This window comes from Rhinatrema bivittatum, chromosome 10, assembly GCF_901001135.1.
Source record: "Rhinatrema bivittatum chromosome 10, aRhiBiv1.1, whole genome shotgun sequence".
Classification (NCBI taxonomy): domain Eukaryota; kingdom Metazoa; phylum Chordata; class Amphibia; order Gymnophiona; family Rhinatrematidae; genus Rhinatrema; species Rhinatrema bivittatum.
Genome location: NC_042624.1, coordinates 19,402,369 through 19,425,415, shown reverse-complemented (window position 1 = coordinate 19,425,415; position 23,047 = coordinate 19,402,369). Strand labels below are relative to the sequence as shown.

Sequence of the window (23,047 nt, the reverse complement as noted above, 5' to 3'; positions counted from 1 at the left end):
CATCTGTCTATCCATTCTGCTCAGGTGAATGGTAGTACACCCCTACTGCTCTTATTCCTCTTCTCATATGGCATTTCAATCCATAAAAATTCCGGACTACATTTTGGTTCTTGTAGAACTTTTATCCTGTTTGACTATGCCCTCTAACATACAGCACCATACCTCCTATTTGAACCATCCTATTCTTGCAATATAATTTGTATCCTGGGTAACAGTGTCCCATTGTCCTCCTTCCACCAAGACTAAGATGCCAATCAGATCTACCTCTTCATTCAGCGCTATATATTCTAATTCTGATCTTATTTTTCAGACTTCTAGCATTTGCTTATAGAAATTTCAAAGTATGTTTGTTTGTACTAATCAGCTGACAGGGGTAATTTAGGATCTTTTTGCTCTGTATGCTCTTTACTTAAAGGCCCCTGCATTACTTTAGCATTGATTGAAACCTATCAGGATGCCCTAACTTCACAGTTTTGTTCGTATCCCCTATTATCTAGTTTCAAAGCTGCTCTATTTCCTTTTTTAAAAAGGTTTGTTCCAGCAGCCTAGTTCCATTCTAGTTAATGTGAAGCCCATTCAGTCAAAATAAACTCCCCCTTTCCCAGAGTGTTCCCCAATTCCTAACTAATCTAAAACCATCTCCACTGCACTATCATCTCATCCATGCATTGAAACTCTGGAGCTCAGCCTGCAAATAAGTATAATGTCCAAGTTACATAGTAATAAAGATAGTGATGGCAGATAAAGACCAAAATGGTCCAGTCTGCCCAGTAAGACCCCCCCCCTTTTTTTTTTTTTTTTTAAAGGGTAGTAACTGCCATGCCATGCAGGCTACCCCCAAGCAGAAATGTTATTAGGTGCAATAGCAGAAAGTTATCCCATTCCTAGATTTCCATTCTCTATTAAGCAGGGATCCTGTTTGTCCCACAGCTTTTGAATTCCATTACCGTTCTCATCTTCACCACCTCCTCTGGGAGGGCATTCCATGCATCCATCACCATTTCTGTGAAAAAATATTTCCTGACATTCAGGCCGATACAGAATGGTGCGCTCAGCCGAGCGCACCATTTAGTCCCCATTTGGCCACGCATTTTTGACGTGCTATTATTTCCCCTTATACTGTAAGGGATAATAGCACGTGGAAAACATGCTGCCAACCCCCCTAAACTAATAGCGCTCATCACATGCAAATGCATGTTGATGAGACTATTAGTTAGTCACCCGCAATACAGAAAGTAACTCCTGCCAAAGTTAGAATTTAGAAGACCTCTGACAATCCTTTACTACTTGGAAGTCCAATATCAGAGCAAAAGCATTAGATAAGGACTCAACCAAGAAAAGAGGAGGAGAAGGAAGCCTGAAGGCCAATGGACTGAGTTGTTGCCACCCTGCACTGTTTTTGTAAGGGATGTGTCACACAATGTTATTAAAATTGGCATTATTAGTCCTAGTACCTAATATATACATATCTTTGCAATACTATCATATCTGAGCACATACAGATATTAAGATTGCTAAATATAAATATTAATTGCCCTGTGATCTGCTAATGCTCCAGTGTGTGTTGTGTGAGCTAGTGTGCAGTGTTTGGTAGGGAACATGCCGAAGCCTGTCAGAGGGAAGTTGCAGGATTCAGACCCTTTTTGTGCTCCTGTTTGCCACACCCACAAGCATGTAGTGGAACATCCCCCTTAGAGTTTCATATATGACCTCAGTTTTTCAGCTTCCTTTTCAGCAGAAGAGATTTGATTTTTGTGCACCAATTCCTTTCAGGTATTTGGAGGTCTGTTATATCTCCCCTGTCTCTCCTCCAGGGTATACAACATTAAAGTCCTTTAGTCTCATCTCATATGGCTTTCTATACAGACCCCACACCATTCAGTTGCCTCTGGACCACTTCCATTCTAACCCTTATCCTTTTTGAGATGAATTCTCCAGAGCTGAACTCCATATTCCAGGAAAGGCCTCAACAGGGACCTATACAGGGTCATTTCTGCCTCCTTTGCCCCGCAGGTTATGACTATGCAGCCCAGTATCCCCCTAATCTTAATCAGTCTTGTCACATTGCTTCACCATCTTCATATCATCAGACACCATCACCAAGTTCTCTCTCCCAGTTCGTGACATGTCCATCACTCCAACACATACAACTCCTTCAGACTGCCATACCCAAATGCATGACTATACATTTGGCAATGAATTCCAACTGCCAAATCTTCGATCACTTCTCATTCTCTCCACTCCTTCAGGTGTGTCCAACTCTGTTGCAGATATTAGTGTCATCCACAAAAACATTTTACCTTCTAATCCCTCTGAAATATTCCTCAAAGTTATTGAACAGAACCAGTCCCAGAGCCAATCCCTGAGGAACTTCACCGATCAAATCTTCTTTCTTCAGAATACCAATTGTCAGTCAGCCAGTTTGTAAAGCAGAGTTGCTTACCTGTAACAGGTGTTCTCCCAGGATAGCAGGACGTTAGTCCTCACATATGGGTGACATCAGATGGAGCCCTGTCAGAGTACTTTTGTCAAAGTTTCTATTTCTTTGACTGGCACACTGAGCATGCCCAGCATGCCACTAACCCTGTGGCCACACGGGGACCCCCTTCAGTCTCATTTGTAGCAAAAGGTATGAGTGAAAAATAAAATAAGAAAATGGTATCGAACCCAACTCTGTGGGGTGGTGGGCGGATTTTGAGAGGACTAACATCCTGCTGTCCTGGGAGAACACGTTACAGGTAAGTAACTCTGCTTTCTCCCAGGACAAGCAGGATGGTAGTCCTCACATATGGGTGAATAGCAAACTACAGGCTGGCTCAATGAAGCAGGCCAAGCAACAACAATTGGGGTACTGTTGGCATGATGAGGCAGCCTGAAATTCACAGTGGGTCGAGGTAGGACGAGTTGGGTTTCTACACTGGGAATAAGTTTTAGGACAGACTGGCCAAAGATGGAGTTTTGTCGTCCAGCCTTGTCCAGGCAGTAGTGGGCTGCAAAGGTGTGGAGAGAGCTCCACGTTGCAGCCCTTCAGATGTCGGCAATCGGTACTGAATGGTAATGTGCTACTGACATTGCCATGGCACTGACTGAGTGCGCCTTCACTCGCCCCCCGAAGTGGAAGGCCTGCTCGCTGGTAGCAGAATGCAATGCAGTCTGCCAACCGGTTGGAGAGAGTGCTTGCCCACTGCAACTCCAAGTTTGTTTTTGTCAAAAGAAACAAAGTTGGGTGGACCTCCTGTGGACTGCAGTGCAGTCTAAATAAAATGCAAGGGCGCGCTTACAGTCCAAAGTGTGTAGAGCTCGCTCACCTGGGTGAGTGTGAGCCCTTGGAAAGAAAGTGGGCTTAAGTGGAAGTCCGTTACCACCTTAGGAAGGAATTTAGGGTGAGTGCAGAGAACCACCTGGCCATGGAGGAACCTTGTGTAAGGTGAGTAGGTCACAAGGGCCTGCAACTCATTGACCCTGCGAGCAGACGTGATGGCTACTAGGAAAATTACTTTCCATTTATTTATTTATTTATTTAACATTTTTATATACCGGGATTCATACAAGATATTGCATATCGTCTCGGTTTACATTGAAACTGAACACAAGCATGAGAGCATGCTAATTACATAGAACATAAAATGCTGATAAAACGCTAACATAGAATGCTAAATGCTAATTACATGTAATGCTAGTTGCATGGATCTGTGATAACGAGCATGAGAATGTTAATGCTAATACTAAATACATAATACAGGGTATGAAGATTGGGTCCAAGTAAGATTGGGTCAGAGTAAGTGGAGAGCAAAACTTGGAACAAACTAGAGAGGGAAGAAAGCAAATTTATCTTAATAGGGAAGAAAACAACTTTATCTTAATAGGCGTCTGTGTTCTAATATGAGAATGGTATGAGAGATTTTATTTAGGCTTAGGGCCGGGTGGTGGTGTAAAGGTAAATAATTATCATGACTTGAATGTTTGTTCGAATAGCAAGGTTTTTAGTCTCTTTTTGAAGTTGATTGGGCATGGTTCTGCCCGAAGTGCTGGTGGAAGTGAGTTCCATTGTGAAGGACCTGCTGCGGACATGGCACGTTTGCTTAGAGAAGTTTTGATGTGTGCTGTTAAGAGTATTTTTGTATGCTGTTCTCGTTGGTCTGGTTGGAAGATGTGGTTGAAGTGGTATGTTGAGTTCCAGCGGGATGTGTTTGTGGATGGTTTTGTGAACGATTGTTAGAGCTTTGTATAAGATTCTGTACTTTATTGGAAGCCAATGAAGATTTCTTAAGATGGGGGTGATATGGTCTCTCTTGTTGGTCTTGGTCAGTATCCTGGCTGCTGCGTTTTGCAGCATTTGAAGGGGTTTAAGGGTGTTAGCTGGGATGCTGATTAGCAGAGAATTACAATAGTCGATTTTAGAGAAAACTATTGCTTGGAGGACTGATCGGTAATCCTGGAAGTGTAAGAGTGGTCTGAGACATTTAAGGACTTGCAATTTAAAGAATCTCTCCTTAGCAGTGTTATTGACGAATTTCTTTAGGTTTAATTGATCGTCCATGATGACTCCGAGGTTTCGCACCTGAGCAGAAAAGGGTGGTTGATTAATTTGGTTCAAATTTGGCTTCGCGTAGTTCCCGTTTTGAGAGATAAGGAGTATTTCTGTTTTGTTGGAATTGAGGATTAGGTTAAGGCTTGAAAGCAAGTTGTTGATGGATAAAAGGCAGGTGTTACAGAATTCTAGGGTTTTTTGTAAGGATTCTTTAATCGGTATCAAAATCTGTACGTCATCTGCGTAAATGAAATGTTTGAGATTTAGTTTGAAAAGGAGCTGGCATAGTGGTAGGATGTATATGTTGAAAAGAGTTGGTGATAATGAAGAGCCCTGAGGTACTCCCATTTCCATGTAAGATATCTTAGTTCGTAGGAGTGCAGAGGCTCAAAGGAAGTATGCATGAGCCGTGCAAGTACCACATTGGAGGTCCCATGCTACGATCGGTGGTCGTAGAGGAGGCTTAAGCTGTAGTAAGCCTCTCATGAAGCGACCCACAAGGGGTTGAGCTGTTATCAGGGCATCCCCCATTCCTTGATGGTAAGCAGAGATGGCACTAAGGTGTACTCGTATGGAGGAAGTCTGGAGACCAGATTCCGAGAGGTGCCAGAAATAGTCTGTTTGGGTGTGGGGCAAGAAAAGGGATCAAAGCCTGTGTGCACCACAAAGTAAACCTCTTCCACTTAGAGCTGTAAGACTTCCGTGTGGAAGGCTTTCGTGAAGCTACGAGGACTTGAGAGACGCTACTAGAAAGATTGAGGGGCTGTAGTATCAACCTTTCAACATCCAGGCCGTCAGGGACAGGGTCTGGAGGCTCAGGTGGCGCAACTTGCCATGATTCTGTGTTATGAGGTTGGGCACCGTACCCAGGCGAATGGGTTCCTGGACAGAGAGGTCGAGAATTATGAGAAACCAGACTTGGTGTGGTCAATACGGGGCTATGAGTATCATTGAGCTTCAGTCCTGTTGTAGCTTCACGAGAGTCTTGCTTATTAGCGGAATCGGAGGGTACACATACAGCAGGCCTGTGTTCCAGGGGCGGGCGAAGGCATCCATGGTTGGTGCACTTCGATCCCTGTGTAGGGAGCAAAAGTGTTCCACTTTGCGGTTCTGTACGGACACAAAGAGGTCGATGGTTGGCTGACCCTACCGGTGGAAGATTCTGCTCGCAACAGAGGGATCCAGAGACCACTCATGGGGTTGGAAATTCCGGCTGGACCGCCCACCACTGCATTCTCCGTGCCTGCCAGATAAGTGGCTCACAGTAGTATGGAATGCGACAGGGCCCATGCCCAAATCTGCGCCACTTCTTGGCAGAGCAGATAAGAGCCCATGCCCCCTGTTTATTCAGGTGCCACATTGCTACTTGGTTGTCTATTTGAATCAGGACGACCTCGTTGGAGAGGCAATCTCTGAGCATAAAGAGCATATCGCATCGCCCGAAGCTCCAGAAAGTTTATTTGATGGGTCGCTTTGCCTTTTGTCCAAGTCCCTTGAGTTTGGAGGCTTTCTACATGGGCTCCCAACCCAGATTGGAGGCATCAGTGGTTAAGGTCACCTGAGGAGCCGGTTGTAAGTTGGCCTTGTGTGTCCACCAAGTAAGGGACAGACTAAGCTGGCTGGTTATGTGGACAAGGGATGAAAGTGGCTGAGTGGCTTGATGCCACTGAGATTTTAAAAGTCCATTGTGTCAGTCTCATGGCTAGGCGTGCCATTGGGGTGATGTGGACTGTTGATGCCATATGGCCAAGCAATGAGAGTAATTGGCGAGCCAAGGCTGTTTGTATACTGCGGATAGAGATGGCGAGGTTGGATAGCGTGGACGCGCGATCTTTAGGTAAGAACCCTTTGGCCAATGTGGTGTCTAGGTCTGCTACTATAAAGGTGAGACAGTGAAGTGGGATTTCGGGTACTTAATCAGAAACCCCAGTGAGAGGAGAAGCCGTATAGTGAGACCGAGGGAGTCGAGGGCTCCTTGTCTGGACTGGCTTTTTATGAGCCAGTCATCGAGATATGGAAAGACATGGACAGCCTTGTGGCGTAAGTGTGCAGCCACGACTGCCAGGCACTTCGTGAACCCTCGGGCGCCGAGGCCAGGCCAAATGGCAGTACCCTGTATTGATAGTGCCCGTGACCCACTACAAATCGCAGGTATTTGCGATGAGGAGGGAAGATGGCAATATGGGCATAAGCATCTTGAAGGTCCAGAGAGCAGAGCCAATCCCCCTGTTGTAGGAGGGGGAGCATGGTGAACCGTTCCTTGTGAAATGTGCTTAACGCACGGAGATCCAGGATAGGCTGGAAGCCGCCGTTTTTTTTTGGGATTAGAAAATACCGGGAGTAGAACCCTCTCCCCGCTGAGTCGAGGGAACCGGTTCTAAGGCCCTGGCATACAGAAGGGTTGAGAGTTCTGACTAGAGAAGCATTGTGTGATCGTCCTGGCTCCATGCTAGACTGGGTGGGGAGTCCGGGTATCAGCTGAAAAATTTAGATGGTAACCATGGGTTATGATGGACAGTACCCATTGGTCCATGGTAATTGGGTGCCAATTGGTTGCAAAGTGGCAGAGCCGTCCTCCCACTGGTGAACCTGGCTGTGGGATCAGGGAGGGTGGCTGCTGCTCTCTGGAAAGGAGTCAAAATCCAGTCACAGGACCAGCTTGTGGAGCTGGTTGTGCTCTAGGAGTCCTTGCTTGGTGTGCATGTCCTCTCTGAGGGGGCCAGAGCTGGTTGAGCATGGGACGTGGGAGGATAATACCTGCGTGGTGTGTAGAACTGCCTCCTGGTGTCTCTACATGTGCCCTTGCGGGCTACAGAGAGTATATATCTGAGGTGACAGTTGACGCAGGGTCTCATGATGGTCTTTTAACTGGGCCACTGTGTCCTGGATCTTGTCCCTAAACAGGTTTTCTCCTGTTCAGGGGAGATCTGCTAGTTTGTCCTGCACCTCCGGGCGTAGGTCTGAGGCCTTGAGCCAGGCCCAGCATCTATCACTGATGTCTGCTGCCGAGAGTCTGAACGCTGTTTCAAAAGAGTCGTAAGCAGCTCTAACCTCGTGTTTACCTGCTTCCAACCCTTTTTGTAGGATGGAAGTTAAGGTCTCTTGATGTTTAGGTAGGGGTGTCTGCGAATTCCTGGACTTGTTTCCAGAGATTCCTGTTATATTGGGTCATGTATAATTGGTACGCAGCTATTCATGTTATTAACATGGACCCTTGAAAGACTCTGCGCCCCAACGCATCCAAAGCCTTCTGCTCCTTACCAGGAGGAGCAGAGGAGTGTGGACAGGATCTCTTAGCCTTCTTTTGGGTTGATTCCACCACTACAGAATGTGGGGCAATTGGCTTTTTTAAAATCCTGGGGCTTGCTGGACCAGGTATGTAGCATCCGTCTTTGTGTTGACTCGAGGTCAGAGGTACCCGGATGGTCCCACAGGTGGTGCAAAAGTTCAAGAAGAACCTCATGCACTGGTATTGCCATTACCTCTTTCGGAGCATCTACAAACTGTAAGACCTCCACCATTTTGTGGAGAGTGTCTTCCTCAGTCACCAATGGAAATGGAATAGACATCTCCTTGACAAAGCTGGCGAAAGAGAGGTCTTCAGGAGGAGATAGATGCCTTTCTTCCGGGGGGTGAAGGCTCTGAGAGCAACTCCTCGGAAGCTTGTGAGGAATAGTCAGAGGATGCATCCTCCCATGGATCATAGGGAGTTTCTCTTCTACCCGTGGACTTCCTGAGGGAGGAAGGATACCAAAGCCGAGAGAGCAAGAAGGCATCGATGGAGGCTGCACGGCATCGAGGGAGGCGGTACTGGCATCAATGGCATCGAGTCTGATGAGGTGCACTTAGGCACAGATATTCCGCATGGCTCTGGAACAGGTTCCGGCATTGGTGGATCCCATGCCAGGATCGGGCCGGAAGTCGCCTCCTCCTCAGAGGAACCAGGTATGGGAACTGGGATCTGTGGAGGCCTCGATGGTAGACTGTGCCAGGGCACCAATGAGGGTGTCGAAGTGCTCGAGGAGCAGTGCGAACATCGAGGGCACCAGTTCCAGTGCTGGTATGGGGGAACGGTGCCGGTGGAGACTGGAAGCCCCGAAGGGCATTCAGCACTGCCTCTTGGACTAATTTGTCCAACTTCTCCCTGAAGGCTAGTGTAGACAACACTGCACCTGGGGTAGGAGGCAAGCTAGGCATTAGTGGAGGCTCCACAGGGGTCTGTGGAGGCTCAGTACCCGGCACCGATAATTGGTGGGGAACGCCTTGGGGTCCCGGGTCCAGAGGAGGATGGGGCTCCACTCCCCGGGCCCTTTTCGCAGGCGGCTCGGTGAAAGTCGATGCCACTGCGTTATCGGTGCCGGCACCGGGCAGGGACGCTCTGTGCTGGTGTTTCCCTCTGTACTCTGTCCAGTCCTTCTCTGGCACAGAGAATGATGGCGCCAATGCCTTCCAAGTGGTCGAGTATGGACGGTCACCCGCTACTCGATGTTCCTGGCGGGGTGTCTTCGACGTGGATGTACACTCTCTGGTCGGTGCCACTTGAACTGGAGTCGATGGAGCAGAACGTTTTGACACAAACAAATGCTCCATCTTGTCCCTAACGCGCCAGCCTTTGGGAGTCATTTGTGCACAACTGAGGTATTGACAGATGTCGTGCGAGGGACCTAAGCACAAAACACAAACATTGTGCAGGTCTGTTATGGACATGGTCCTCAGACACTCAGGCATTTTCTAAACCAGGTCGCCATGTCACAAAAAAGTGGCGCGGTCGGTGACAGTCTGGCACCGAGAGGTATGCTGCTGGGAACAGACCGCAAACCGTGGGAAAACACTTACCGAGCGTTGGAGGGAATGGAATGTGATGGGGACCCCGGTGAGGATGAATTTAAGAAGGTAGACTTTGAATATGCTTTTAAAATTTCTCAGCCACCACCTTGGAGAACCAGATCTGTTTTCTTTTCTTCTTACTTTTAAGATGAGTGTTTTTGGCCTTTGTTATAACTCCTTTTAAATTTGGCCCTTCCAGCTCCTCCTCGTGGTATGTTTCCATTTTATCAAAGAAGTCTATGTTTTTGAAATCCAGGATCTTTATCTTCATCCAACTTCTTGGGGGAGTACCCCTACTACAGAATCTGCAACAAGTAGAGAGATTGTGGAGTGATACTGGATCTGCTACTCATAAATGGAGACAGCATCTCAAAATGTCCAGGTAGGTTTCCCCCTTGTGGGTTCCACTTTGTTTCAGCATAGCCCCCTGAAGGGCACCCAGAATCTCTCTACTTATTTTATTTTCTTAAAAATCTTGTAGTCCGCAAATCCTTATTTGTTCAATGCAGATAATTAAATACAAACATATTAAGACATGTAAAAACAAAATTCACTAAATCCATTCCATAAAAATTAAATCACTTATACAGAACATCTCTGCAGCATCCATGCCACTTAATCAACACCTGAATCCTGATATGCCTGCATAAACAAAATGAGTCTTATGAAATACCTTGTAATTTTGTTCAATCCTCAACTCTAAAGGAATTTTATTCTATTGATCTGACCCAGCTATAGAGAAAGCATTCAATCTGGTATACTGCAACCTATAATCCTCATTAGAAGGAACACAACAGTTGCTGGATTTGAAAGTACAAACTAAAAACTGCATGTAATCTAAAACCAGTTCTGATAGACAAACATTAGTCATAAACTTCCTTATGTATTGTAGTTAGCAGCTTAAACTGAGCCCTTTGTGAAATAGGAAGCCAATGCAGCTCTTTCATAAAGGGCTTCTCACTTATACCTCACCGTAATTTAAATATCATCCTCACTGCTGCATTAACAACTAATTGCAATACCTTTTCCAGACATAGTATTTATTTATTTATTTATTTATTTAAAGTTTTTCTATACCGGCATTCGCGATGAGTATCGCATCATGTCGGTTTACAATTAACAAGTGAAGAGGTAACAAGAGGTCATAAATAACAATAAATAACAAAAATTAAAAAAGGTAGTAGTAATAGTAACAATATACAAGTGAAAGTTAAGGGTTGCAGTTACAATAAAACAGTGTAGTAATAACTTGGAACAGAGAAAAGAAGCTGGGGTTTTTAACTAGATACATATGATACATATATGCCTATCAATGCTTTTGAGGTAATACCGAATTTCCCTAATGCTGTGGAGTTAATTTCTATGTTAAGGTAAAGTCAGAGTGATTAGTCAAAGACTGATTAAGGTTCAGTTTAGGTCAGGAAATGCTTTCATAAAAAGCCATGTTTTGTACATTACAATAGTACATTACAATAGTCAAAACTTAACTAAAGCCTGTACCACAAGTCTAAAATTCATAGGCTCAAGAGAATTCCGTAATAGCTTCACCACATATAATTTGTAAAATGCAGATTAATACATTCCTAATCTGAGTTTTAAAAGAAAGCTTCCCATCTAATACCACCCCTGAACTCCTCACTTCATCACACATACAAATATCCTACTGGCCCAAGCTAATAACTAAATCATTGGGGCTACTTGACTGTCCTAACCAAAGGATGGCTGTTTTGCTTTCGTTTAATGCTAATTGATTACAAGCAAAACAATCCTTGTTAGCACTATAGCAACTAGAAAATCATTGCTCTGGAAATACTCCTGGCTGAGCACAAGGTATAAAAAGTTGCACCTCATTGGCGTACATCCTGTACACCAGCCAAGACTTTTCATTAGAGCTCCCAGAGGTTGTAAGAAAACAAAAAGGGTGGCCAACAGGGCCAAACCCTGGATACCCCCTGTCAACATATCACACCACTCTGATTCCTGTCCACCAAAAACATACTACTCTTTCCAGTCCACCAAAAAAACACTTCTGGGTTCTATTCTCCAGCAAAGACCTAAACCAATCTAACACTTTCCCCCCTAATCCAATAGCCTTTAATCTCCCCACTAAACTTCCTATGTGGAACCATATCAAACGCTGAGGCTACATCTAGCTGTATCAGCATTCTTGTCTTATGCTTACCCAGACTTCTGAGACGCAGCAATAAGGATTCTGTCCCATGACCCCTCCTAAATTTTTGCCTTTACTGCCTTATTTGTCTTTTGCCTTATATGCCATATATGCATTCTGCCTTTTGGCTTTATTTTGCCTTATTTTGCCTCACTTGTCTTATTTATTTATTTATTTATTAACTTTTATTTACCGACATTCGTGAAGCACATCATGCCGGTTTACAAAGAACTCAGGCGGGAAATACAATGAAACAATGTAACAATATAACAATATAACATTAATAACAGAACCAAAAATCAGAATACAAAAAGAACCAAAAGGGGCAAGGATGGCAGGGGGAGGAAGGGGGAGGGAGCGGTGGGGGAGGGGGTATGGGAAAGAGGGGATGGGGAGCGGGTGGAAAGGCGTATCTAGATGAAGTATAAGACAACAGAAACAAAAATGAAATAAAAAATAGAAGAGGGAGACTATGTACAGTTGAAGTATGTACAGGTACATACCAGCTATATTAATTAGGCGACAGTTTTCACTAGGATATAGTTTATTTAAAGGGAATCTGGAGGTGCAAAAGCGAGGGAGGTGTACTCGGGGAGATGGTAGCGGCCAGGAGGCCCAAGAATCTAGGGATGGCTATGAGGAGGGAGAGGGGGTGGGGATGGGTCGGGCTATGGGGGGATAGGGGTAAGTGACAGGGCAGGGGGGGGCTGGGAGGTGTGGGAGCGGGTGGAGATATATATATATATATGCCTTATATGCCTTTGCCCTACATGCCTTATTGTTTTAAGTAGTTTATGTTTTTTTTAACTGGCTTATCGTGTCACTTCCTTGCTAAGATCTTTGTTCTTGTATCCCATTTTAGCCCCTTCCTGTTCATTGTAATTTCCACCTGCTGTTACACTATAAACCGATATGATATCGCTACGAATATCGGTATAGAAAAGTTTATAAATAATTAAATCAATCCAAAATGTTCCCCATCCAATACATGGTGTTCTTCCAAAAAAATCCTCTAACTGGATCAATACCATTTTTCCACAATTTTATTCATTGAGCACAGTTTCAATATCAGCCTGTAATTCTCAACTATATTTGCATCTTGGGTCAAACCCTTCCAAACTGGATGGATAAAAGCTTGTTTCCACTCTAAGGGAATTATTCTCTCAGCTAGTGATGAATTAATAGTATGTTTTCTGCAACACAGGAAGCAAATTCCTTACTGCCAAGAAGGGGCAAGGGTCCATTTTACAGTTTATTGTTTTTATTCCAGCCAGAACAGCACCCAGTTTTGATTTAGTTAATGGGCAGAAAGTTGACCAAATAATTGAATAATTCTCAGAATTTTAGGAGTTGACAACTGGTACTAAGTACCCCTACAGACTGCCTGTTTCACTTTTATTTTGAAAATAAGTAGCTAATTCTTGTGCATTCAAGTTGATTTCACCAATACCCAGTGTCTTACTCCACAGGGAAACTCTAATTCACATCTGGCAGATTAAGATCTCCAATGAGCAACACTTCTCCCTTTCTTCCCACGTTTTTATTTTTTATAATTAAATTAGCAGCAGTTGAGTGACAGTATACCAGTATATTCAGCCAAAAACATGGCATATAATTTCAAGCATACAGAGGAGTAGCCTTGTGGAAACAGCAGGCTACAAACTGGGGTTCAAGTCCCACTGTCACTCCTTGTGACCTTGGGCAAGTCACTTTACTCTCCCCATTGCCTCAGATACAAACTTAGATCATGAGCCCTCTGAGCATAAGGAAATACCCACAGTATCTATCATCATAAGAAATTGCTATACTGGGTCAAACCAAGGGTCCATCAAGCCCAGCATCCTGTTTCCATCAGTGGCCAATCCAGGCTACAAGTACCTGGCAAGTACCCAAACACTAAGTAGATCCCATGCTACTGATGCCAGTAATAGCAGTGGCTATTCTCTAATGGTCCGATTTTAAAACCCGTGCACGTATAAAATCAGAGGGTTTCACACATGGCCGGACCCTACGCACACCGTGTGCATTTTAGAACCTGAATGTAATCTACTTTGAAGTGTTGAAAAACAGAATATAAAAATCTAAACAAACATAGCAAACAAATCCTTACTAGAGAAGTACACCACATTATCAAACCAGCAAAATCTACAAGCAAAAATACATAAACCACCCCTTTTGAATTTTTTACCCTTCCCCCCTCAACCAAGCCCCTCAGTCGAAAACCCTTGCTGCTCCCCTTCAATAGGATCTATACCCCCCACACCCGCTTCTACCCCACCTATACTCCCATTATTTATCCTTCCACTACATGTGTCTCCAAATCTTCTCAAAGCTATTTAATCAATCATTTCATATGCCTATGAGTTTCCCCATATAATATACTCTCTCAATTCTAGTGGAAACATCTGCCATAGATGGTACTATTGGTTTGTGTCACCAAAAAGCAATCTCACACCTGGTTGCTATAAACATCTGTAACATCAGACGTTGCTATCATTCCCCACCTCAGCTGGGATCCTTTAGGGTCCCTTAAGGATGGGAGTACCCAACCATATATCCTGCACCAGGTTCAACACTCCATACCACAATTTTCCATTCACTATCCTCCAAAATCTCTCACATATCTGCCTCCCAGGCTTGCTGATCCATTTTCGGGGTAGGATCTCCATTTAACAACCCATAAAATCTTTTAAACTCACTTGCTTTTGTAGGTTTCTGTGAACAAGTGTTTTGCCCTTCCTCAATTCAGAACTTATTTCTGCGCAAAAATAATAGGCTAGCTGATTATAGGAGAAGTGATCTAAGGACATCAGACCCTGATCATCCCATAACTGCTCCATCCTAGTTATCACCTTCCCTTTCCATCTCGCTATTACACTAGATTCCAAACCTGGGCTTAAAAAACCAAAAACATTATGGTACAGGAATGAGGTATGATGAAATACACTTAGCTCCCACTAGCCGCCTCCTCCACTTTCTCCATACTTCCAGAATCAACCTAGGAAAGGGCAATAATCCCTTAGTAACCAGTGTTCCACCCTCCCACACCAGTTTGTGCGATATTTACCCCCATCTTAACTTCCACTGCCTCAGATTAGGTATTCCATGTCCCCCTCTTAGTTTCCCGATAAAAGGATTTTACTGGACACCCGTGGAGGCCTGTGGTTCCATATAAATCTAAACAACTTCCGCTTCCAAAATCGTCAGGGGTCCATCCGGGACTGCACTGGGAGCGTCTGAAAGAAATAGCAAAAGCTTGGTAGAATATTCATCTTAAAAATAGCCACCCTTCCTAACCATGAAAAGTTCATCCTTTTCCATCTAACCAAATCCATTTGTACCTCAAGCACCAAGGAGTCATATTTATACCCAAATAGCTCCTCGATCCTATTTTAACTCCAGATACTTCACCCATTTCTTGGTAACTCTAAAAGGAAGTTTACCACCAAGTTTGACAAATCGCCTCTCAGGAACAGATGCGTTGAGAATCTCAGACTTGTCTTTGTTAACCTTAAACCCAGAGATTTCGCCAAACATTCTCATTTCGCTTAACTCCACAAAAGAAATTTCCAGCTCAGTGACAAAATATCAAGTCATCAGCAAACACTGAGTGTTTGTAATCAACCCCCCATCTTTATACCACTAATCTGAGTTTTGTCAAATCCTTCCTGTGAAGGGTTCAAGCGATAGTGCAAATAGAAGAGAGGGCAGCAGACACCCTTGTCTGGTTCCTCTCTTCATTTCAAAGATGGCAGGGTATCCTCCATTGACCTTAATACATGCATGCGGATTGTCATATAACCCTTTAATCCACCCAATAAAATCCTGTCCTAGCTGCATTTTTCCAACACCCTGAAAAGAAATGTCCAATGGACTCTATCAATGGCTTTTTCTGCAGTACTGCTGGTATTCTCCCCTGCTGAGCTTTACAGATTAATTCCAAAACCCTCCAAACATTATCTGACGCCAACCGCCCTGGGACAAAACCAGACTGATCTGAGTGAATTAGTGATGGAGCCACCGCCTCCCAACCGTAACACTAATACCTTGATACATTTTTAGATCTATGTTGATCAGAGAAATGGGGCTGTACGAATCACAAAGTGTGGGCTCCCTAACCCCTTTGCTAAAATGGTAATCCCAACTAAATGCACATAGGAAGGAGATGGTCCCACCACGTCGCAGAGAGTTAAACATGTGGACCAATGGCTGTATAAGAACAGAAATTTTGTAGAACCTGGCGGTAAAGCCATCAAGCCCTGGTATTTTGCTCACTTTCGAGTCTTTAATTACCTGGCACACTTCAAACGCCGTAATTTAAGCCTCTCCCTGGTTTCCCCAAATTGGTACAATTCCGATGGATACCAATTTGTGCATTGGAATCATACAATTCTTCATATAACTGTATAAATCTTACTAATTTCCCGTTATGTACAAAAATGTACTCTTTAATTTTGGTAATATGGTTTTGAGTGGTCTTCTCTCAGCCTCCCTCGCCAGCACTCACCCTGTCTTATTACCAAGCTCAAAGTGCCTCTGCTTAAGTCCAATTGCAAGACTATTTTGGCTAAGTCCAGCTCACAAAATTCCTAACTTCCTCCAGTTTCTACAACCTATGGTGTTCCGGGGACCTCTTGTGACTCAGTTCAAGTTTAATAAACCTTTGATTAAGCAAAAGTCTTTTCCTCTTCTTTTTGGGGAATGAGGCACTTGAGATCAATTTGCCCCTAATTACATCCTTCAGACACTCCCAGAGAGTACCAGATGTTACCTACTTTGAGCTATTGACAAATGTTCTTGTACATCTTCTGTAAGAGATTCATTAAACATTTTATCTAAAAGCCTATCATTTAACCGCCAATATCTTACCCCCTCATCCCTACTATTCATTTTCAGTCACACCCAAACTGGAACGTGATCTGACCACATGATGTTCCCTAGATACACTTCTCCTATATTGCTCGCTAACGTTTTATCTATTAAAAAATAATCTGAGAACATGACTTGTGAGTTTGAGAAAAATATATAAAGTTCTGAGCCATTGGATTCCTCAGCCTCCAAATATCAACCAAACCACGGTCCGCAATCAGGTTAAGAGATTGTCTATGTTTTTCATGCCCCCAGTCCCCGAGCCTGTACTTTCTAAATAAGGGTACCCTGAAATGTTAAAATCACCCCCGATAAGGTGCCCCTATGCCCACTTCTCCAGAAGCTTTGAAATGTCTAGAAAAGGTCCTTGATCAGAACTGGGAGCATACAAGTTAAGCATTGTATACAGCTTATCCTCAACACAGCCTGAACATCTACCAGCAAAGAATGAGAGAATATGCCCACCCTGCAATACCTGCAACCTCTAGTCGCCAAAACATTGTTGGGAGAACATCTTGTCCTATAATAGCCACTCCTTGTGCATAGTCAAGTGTTTCTTGACAAAATATCTCATTGGCTTTGAGCACATAAATTTCCTTTTAACCAGAGAATTCAGGCCTTTAGTGTTTTATAGATGCCAATTTCAAGTCCCCTGCCATTGTGTGTAAAATCCCCTCCTAACCTCTAACACAGGCCTCCCAACAGCTCTCACAGCACCCTACCAACCACACATCCCCAAAAACATCCACCCACACATCAGCCTCCAATAATATTACACTAACAGTTCCCCAGTTCCTAACAGTTTTGTTAGGAACTGGGGAACCTTTTGGGGAAGGGGGAGTCTCTTCCGAAGGGATGGGCTCCACCTTAACCAGGGTGGAACCAGACTGCTGGCGCTAACCTTTAAAAAGGAGATAGAGCAGCTTTTAATCTAGAACAAAGGGGAAAGCTGACAGTCTCTCAGCAGCGCATGTTTCGGAGAGAGGTATCTTCAAAGGATACTAATAATGCATTAGAATTAGGGCATCCCGACAGTGAGGTTCCAATAATTAGAAAAATAGTCCAAGTGCCTGTAACTAAAAACTCACCTGAGCTAAAAAATTCTAACTTATCCCTATCAATTAAAAAGCAGAATGAAAATACAAACAAAAAACAAACTTTGAAATGTTTGTATGCTAATGCCAGAAGTCTAAGAAGTAAGATGGGAGAATTAGAATGTATAGCAGTGAATGATGACAGACTTAATTGGCATCTCAGAGACATGGTGGAAAGAGGAACCAATGGGACAGTGCTATACCGGGGTACAAATTATATCGCAATGACAGAGAGGAGCACCCAGGAGGAGGTGTGGCACTTTATGTCCGGGATGGCATAGAGTCCAACAGGATAAACATCCTGCATGAGACTAAATTGAATCTTTATGGGTAGAAATCCCTTGTGTGTCGGGGAAGACTATAGTGATAGGGGTATACTACCGTCCACCTGGTCAAGATGGTGAGACGGACAGTGAAATGCTAAGAGAAATTAGGGAAGCTAACCAAATTGGTAGTGCAGTAATAATGGGAGACTTCAATTACCGCAAAGTACAAATAATGCAGATGTGTGTTCAATCCTAACAGAATACTCTGAAAGGCGTATTAAGGTTAAGAAATTTTAATATTTCCATTTGGCAACTCCACAGTTTTATACGAACACCAGCTTAATGGCGTCCCCTGACACGGTCCCATGTTTCGCCGCGGGCTGCATCGGGGGGGATCGCCATACAGGAATTCACAAAAGAACTGGCAACAGCATTCAGATAGTAACAGGGAGCGCTCCCTGTTACTATCTGAATGCTGTTGCCAGTTCTTTTGTGAATTATTGTATGGCGATCCCCCCCGATGCAGCCCGCGGCGAAACACGGGACCGTGTCGGGGGACGCCATTAAGCTGGTGTTCGTATAAAACTGTGGAGTTGCCAAATGGAAATATTAAAATTTCTTAACCTTAATATGCCTTTCAGAGTATTCTGTTAGGATTGAACACACATCTGCATTATTTGTACTTTGCGATATTGCCTGAAGTGCAGATCTCGCCCATTGTGGTTTCTTAGACTTCAATTACCCCAATACTGACTGGGTAAATGTATCATCGGGACACGCTAGAGAGATAACATTCCTGGATGGAATAAATGATAGCTTTATGGAGCAATTGGTTCAGGAACCGACGAGAGAGGGAGTAATTTTAGATCTAATTCTCAGTGGAGCACAGGACTTGGTGAGAGAGGTAACGGTGGTGGGGCCGCTTGGCAATAGTGATCATAATATGATCAAATTTGATTTAATGACTGGAAGAGGAACAGTGTTCAAATCCAAGGCTCTCGTGCTAAACTTTCAAAAGGGAAACTTTGATAAAATGAGAAAAATTGTTAGAAAAAAACTGAAAGGAGCAGCTACAAAAGTAAAAAATGTCCAAGAGGCGTGGTCATTGTTAAAAAATACCATTCTAGAAGCATAGTCTAAATGTATTCCACACATTAAGAAAGGTGGAAAGAAGGCAAAACGATTACCGGCATGGTTAAAAGGGGAGGTGAAAGAAGCTATTGTAGCCAAAAGATCTTCATTCAAAAATTGGAAGAAGGATCCAACAGACGAAAATAGGATAAAGCATAAACATTGGCAAGTTAAATGTAAGACATTGTTAAGACAGGCTAAGAGAGAATTTGAAAAGAAGTTGGCTGTAGAGGCAAAAACTCACAGTAAAAACTTCTTTAAATATATCCGAAGCAGAAAACCTGTGAGGGATTCAGTTGGACCGTTAGATGATCGAGGGGTTAAAAGGGCACTTAGAGAAGATAAGGCCATTGCAGAAAGATTAAATGATTTCTTTGCTTCGTATGAGGTACCCATAGTGGAGAAGGTATTTATGGGTAATGATTCAGATGGACTGAATCAAATCACGGTGAACCTAGAAGATGTGGTAGGCCTGATTGACAAACTGAAGAGTAGTAAATCACCTGGACCGGATGGTATACACCCCAGAGTTCTGAAGGAACTAAAAAATGAAATTTCAGACCTATTAGTAAAAATTTGTAACCTATCATTAAAATCATCCATTGTACCTGAAGACTGGAGGATAGCAAATGTAACCCCAATATTTAAAAAGGGCTCCGGGGCGAACCGGGAAACTACAGACCAGTTAGCCTGACTTCAGTGCCAGGAAAAATAGTGGAAAGTGTTCTAAACATCAAAATCTCAGAACATATAGAAAGACATGGTTTAATGGAACAAAGTCAGCATGGCTTTACCCAGGGCAAGTCTTGCCTCACAAATCTGCTTCACTTTTTTGAAGGAGTTAATAAACACGTGGATAAAGGTGAATCGGTAGATGTAGTATACTTGGATTTTCAGAAGGCGTTTGACAAAGTTCCTCATGAGAGGCTTCTAGGAAAAGTAGAAAGTCATGGGATAGGTGGCGATGTCCTTTCATGGATTGCAAACTGGCTAAAAGACAGGAAACAGAGAATAGGATTAAATTGACAATTTTCTCAGTGGAAGAGAGTGGACAGTGGAGTGCCTCAGGGATCTGTATTGGGACCCTTACTTTTCAATATATTTATAAATGATCTGGAAAGAAATACGAGTGAGATAATCAAATTTGCAGATGACACAAAATTGTTCAGAGCAGTTAAATCACAAGCAGATTGTGATAAATTGCAGGAAGACCTTGTGAGACTGGAAAATTGGGCATCGAAATGGCAGATGAAATTTAATGTGGATAAGTGCAAGGTGATGCATATAGGGAAAAATAACCCATGCTATAATTACACAATGTTGGGTTCCATATTAGGTGCTACAACCCAAGAAAGAGATCTAGGCGTCATAGTGGATAACACATTGAAATCGTCGGTTCAGTGTGCTGCGGCAGTCAAAAAAGCAAACAATGTTGGGAATTATTAGAAAGGGAATGGTGAATAAAACGGAAAATGTCATAATGCCTCTGTATCGCTCCATGGTGAGACCGCACCTTGAATACTGTGTACAATTCTGGTCGCCGCATCTCAAAAAAGATATAATTGCGATGGAGAAGGTACTGAGAAGTGTTATCAAAATGATAAGGGGAATGGAACATCTCCCCTATGAGGAAAGACTAAAGAGGTTAGGACTTTTCAGCTTGGAGAAGAGACGGCTGAGGGGGGATATGATAGAAATGTTTAAAATTATGAGAGGTCTAGAACGGGTAGACGTGAATTGGTTATTTACTCTTTCGGATAGTAGAAAGACTAGGGGGCACTCCATGAAGTTAGCATGGGGCACATTTAAAACTAATCGGAGAAAGTTCTTTTTTACTCAACGCACAATTAAACTCTGGAATTTGTTGCCAGAGGATGTGGTTAGTGCAGTTAGTATAGCAGTGTTTAAAAAAGGATTGGATAAGTTCTTGGAGGAGAAGTCCATTACCTGCTATTAAGCTCACTTAGAGAATAGCCACTGCCATTAGCAATGTTAACATGGAATAGACTTAGTTTTTGGGTACTTGCCAGGTTCTTATGGCCTGGATTGGCCACTGTTGGAAACAGGATGCTGGGCTTGATGGACCTTTGGTCTGACCCAGTATGGCATTTTCTTATGTTATGTTCTTATGTTCTTGTCCATTGATCTTCCCCCATGGATCCCCTCCTAGGAGGAGTAAAGCCATCCTAACAGATGCCACACCTTCCTTCCCCTTCCCAAATCCTCAAATACAGCACATTAGAAGAGAACTAAAATATGCCAAGTCCCCTCCATCCCCAAAGTCATTAAGAAACATTTCCTAAAAAGAGCACCAAACCCTGTCTGATCCAAGCTATGCAGTTCAGGGCCTCCTTTGATGATAATCCATCCAACTGGTACCACAACCTTCTCTGCTGCCTTTACCCATTCGTTGGGTAAAGGCAGCTTGCCACCTTGCCACTGCTTCAGGCTGCAAAGTCTCCAACCCAGCTGCTTTTATTATATCCGCTGCCTCTTGTACGGTTTTTACGCTAGGTTACCCCACACTGATTGTGGAACAGACCAAGGGAATTGCCATCTATATTTTATATTATGCTAATGGAGCTGCATAACTATGTCCCTGAGTTCCCTTCTTTTACAAATGGTGGTAAAGGCCAAATCTTGATATATCTCAAGTCTACTGCCTTTCCACATTGGTGGTCAGCTCTCCTAGCCGCATTTGCACTTTTACCTTTAGCAAGAAACTGAAAGCAGGCAATGATGTTTCGGGGCAGATTATTGTGGGGCCACGCCAGGGATCTGTGGGCTCTTTCCAATTTAGTCACAGGAGCCACCACTGTTCCTCCATACAACTCCAGCACAGCCACACAAATGCTAGATAATATTGAAAACAATCTAAAAATTCAGAATCCTCTGGCTCTCCCCTAAACCTCAAATTTGCCCGTTGAGACTTATTTTCCATGTCCTCCAGATGGAATAAGAACTCATTGGCCTGTATCAGCTCTCTATGCCTCCCTCCAATGATTCAAATCAGTGGCCTGTTCGTCCAAATGGGATTCAGACTCCTCCATGTGGTGCCCCAATTGGGAGACATCGCTCCTCATTTCTACCACCATTCTCCTCAATTTCTTTTTTGAGGCCCACCATGTCACTGCAGAGATCATGTAACCAGGCACAAAATTCCACATGCATCCATGCGCCATCCTTAGCCACATCACTGTGATCACAGTCTACCTCTGCAGCTTCTTGTTCCTGTGCCATTTCCTCTTTGGGCCCAATGGCACTGGCTGCTGCAGCACCCGTAAACAAGAAGTGTTTTAAATCTACTTGTTTTTTCTGCGACGTCATACACACTTCAGATTCCAGCTAGATAAGCATGCTAGCTACAATAGAAATGCTCTGGGTGCTCGATAAATGGGGATTATGGCAGATTCGGGATAGGAACCTCAGACTTAGGCAGCCATCTCACCCAATGATAATCACTTCCTCCCTCTTTCCCATCTCTCACTCAGCTTGGTGCTCTTCCCAGACACCTTTACTGACATACCCAAGCAGATCTTTGTTAATTTTTCCAGCCCCTTCTGTATTTGTCAGGGGTGACATTCCATCTTCCTTCTGCCGTCCCGTTCTTTAGTTTAAATGCCTTATGACATATGAATTTCTCATTTAGAATCTTTTTTCCTGCTACAGACAGATGTAAGTCATCTTTATTATAAAGCTTTTTACTGTCCATATATGGTCCCAGCTCCCAATATGTCCAAACCTTCCTTACACCAGATTTTGAGCGATTATTAAAATCTGTGTATATGACTTAGCTTTTCCTTCCTCTTTCCATGAACAGGTAGCATTTCTGAAAAGGCAATATAGTTTTTGCCATGTGTCCAATCTGTTTACCCAATTTCTCGAAATCTCTGTAGTATCTGGATGCCATTCCTATCAAGGTCATTGGTCCCCCAAATGGATGATAACAGATTTTAGAGTCTTTACTTTCTTCTTTAAATTGTACTGACTATCTGGTTTGTATTTCTAGCAGATAGGAATCGGAAGGCATTTAACAATTGTGTTCCCATCAATATGAATTCCCAAATTAGTGCCTCAGATGAACAAGTTAGAACCAGTCCTAACATCGAGTCCTGGATACCCCACTAGTCACTTTGCCTTCTCAAGTGGATTCTATTGA

General features: G+C 43.5%; 1 protein-coding gene across 2 annotated transcripts in view; it reads right to left on the bottom strand.

The window, feature by feature from the left end:
- UAP1 (UDP-N-acetylglucosamine pyrophosphorylase 1) overlaps window positions 1-23,047 on the bottom strand; it is a 167,992-nt gene that overhangs the window by 85,007 nt on the left and 59,938 nt on the right. The gene's annotated exons all lie outside the window — the stretch shown is intronic.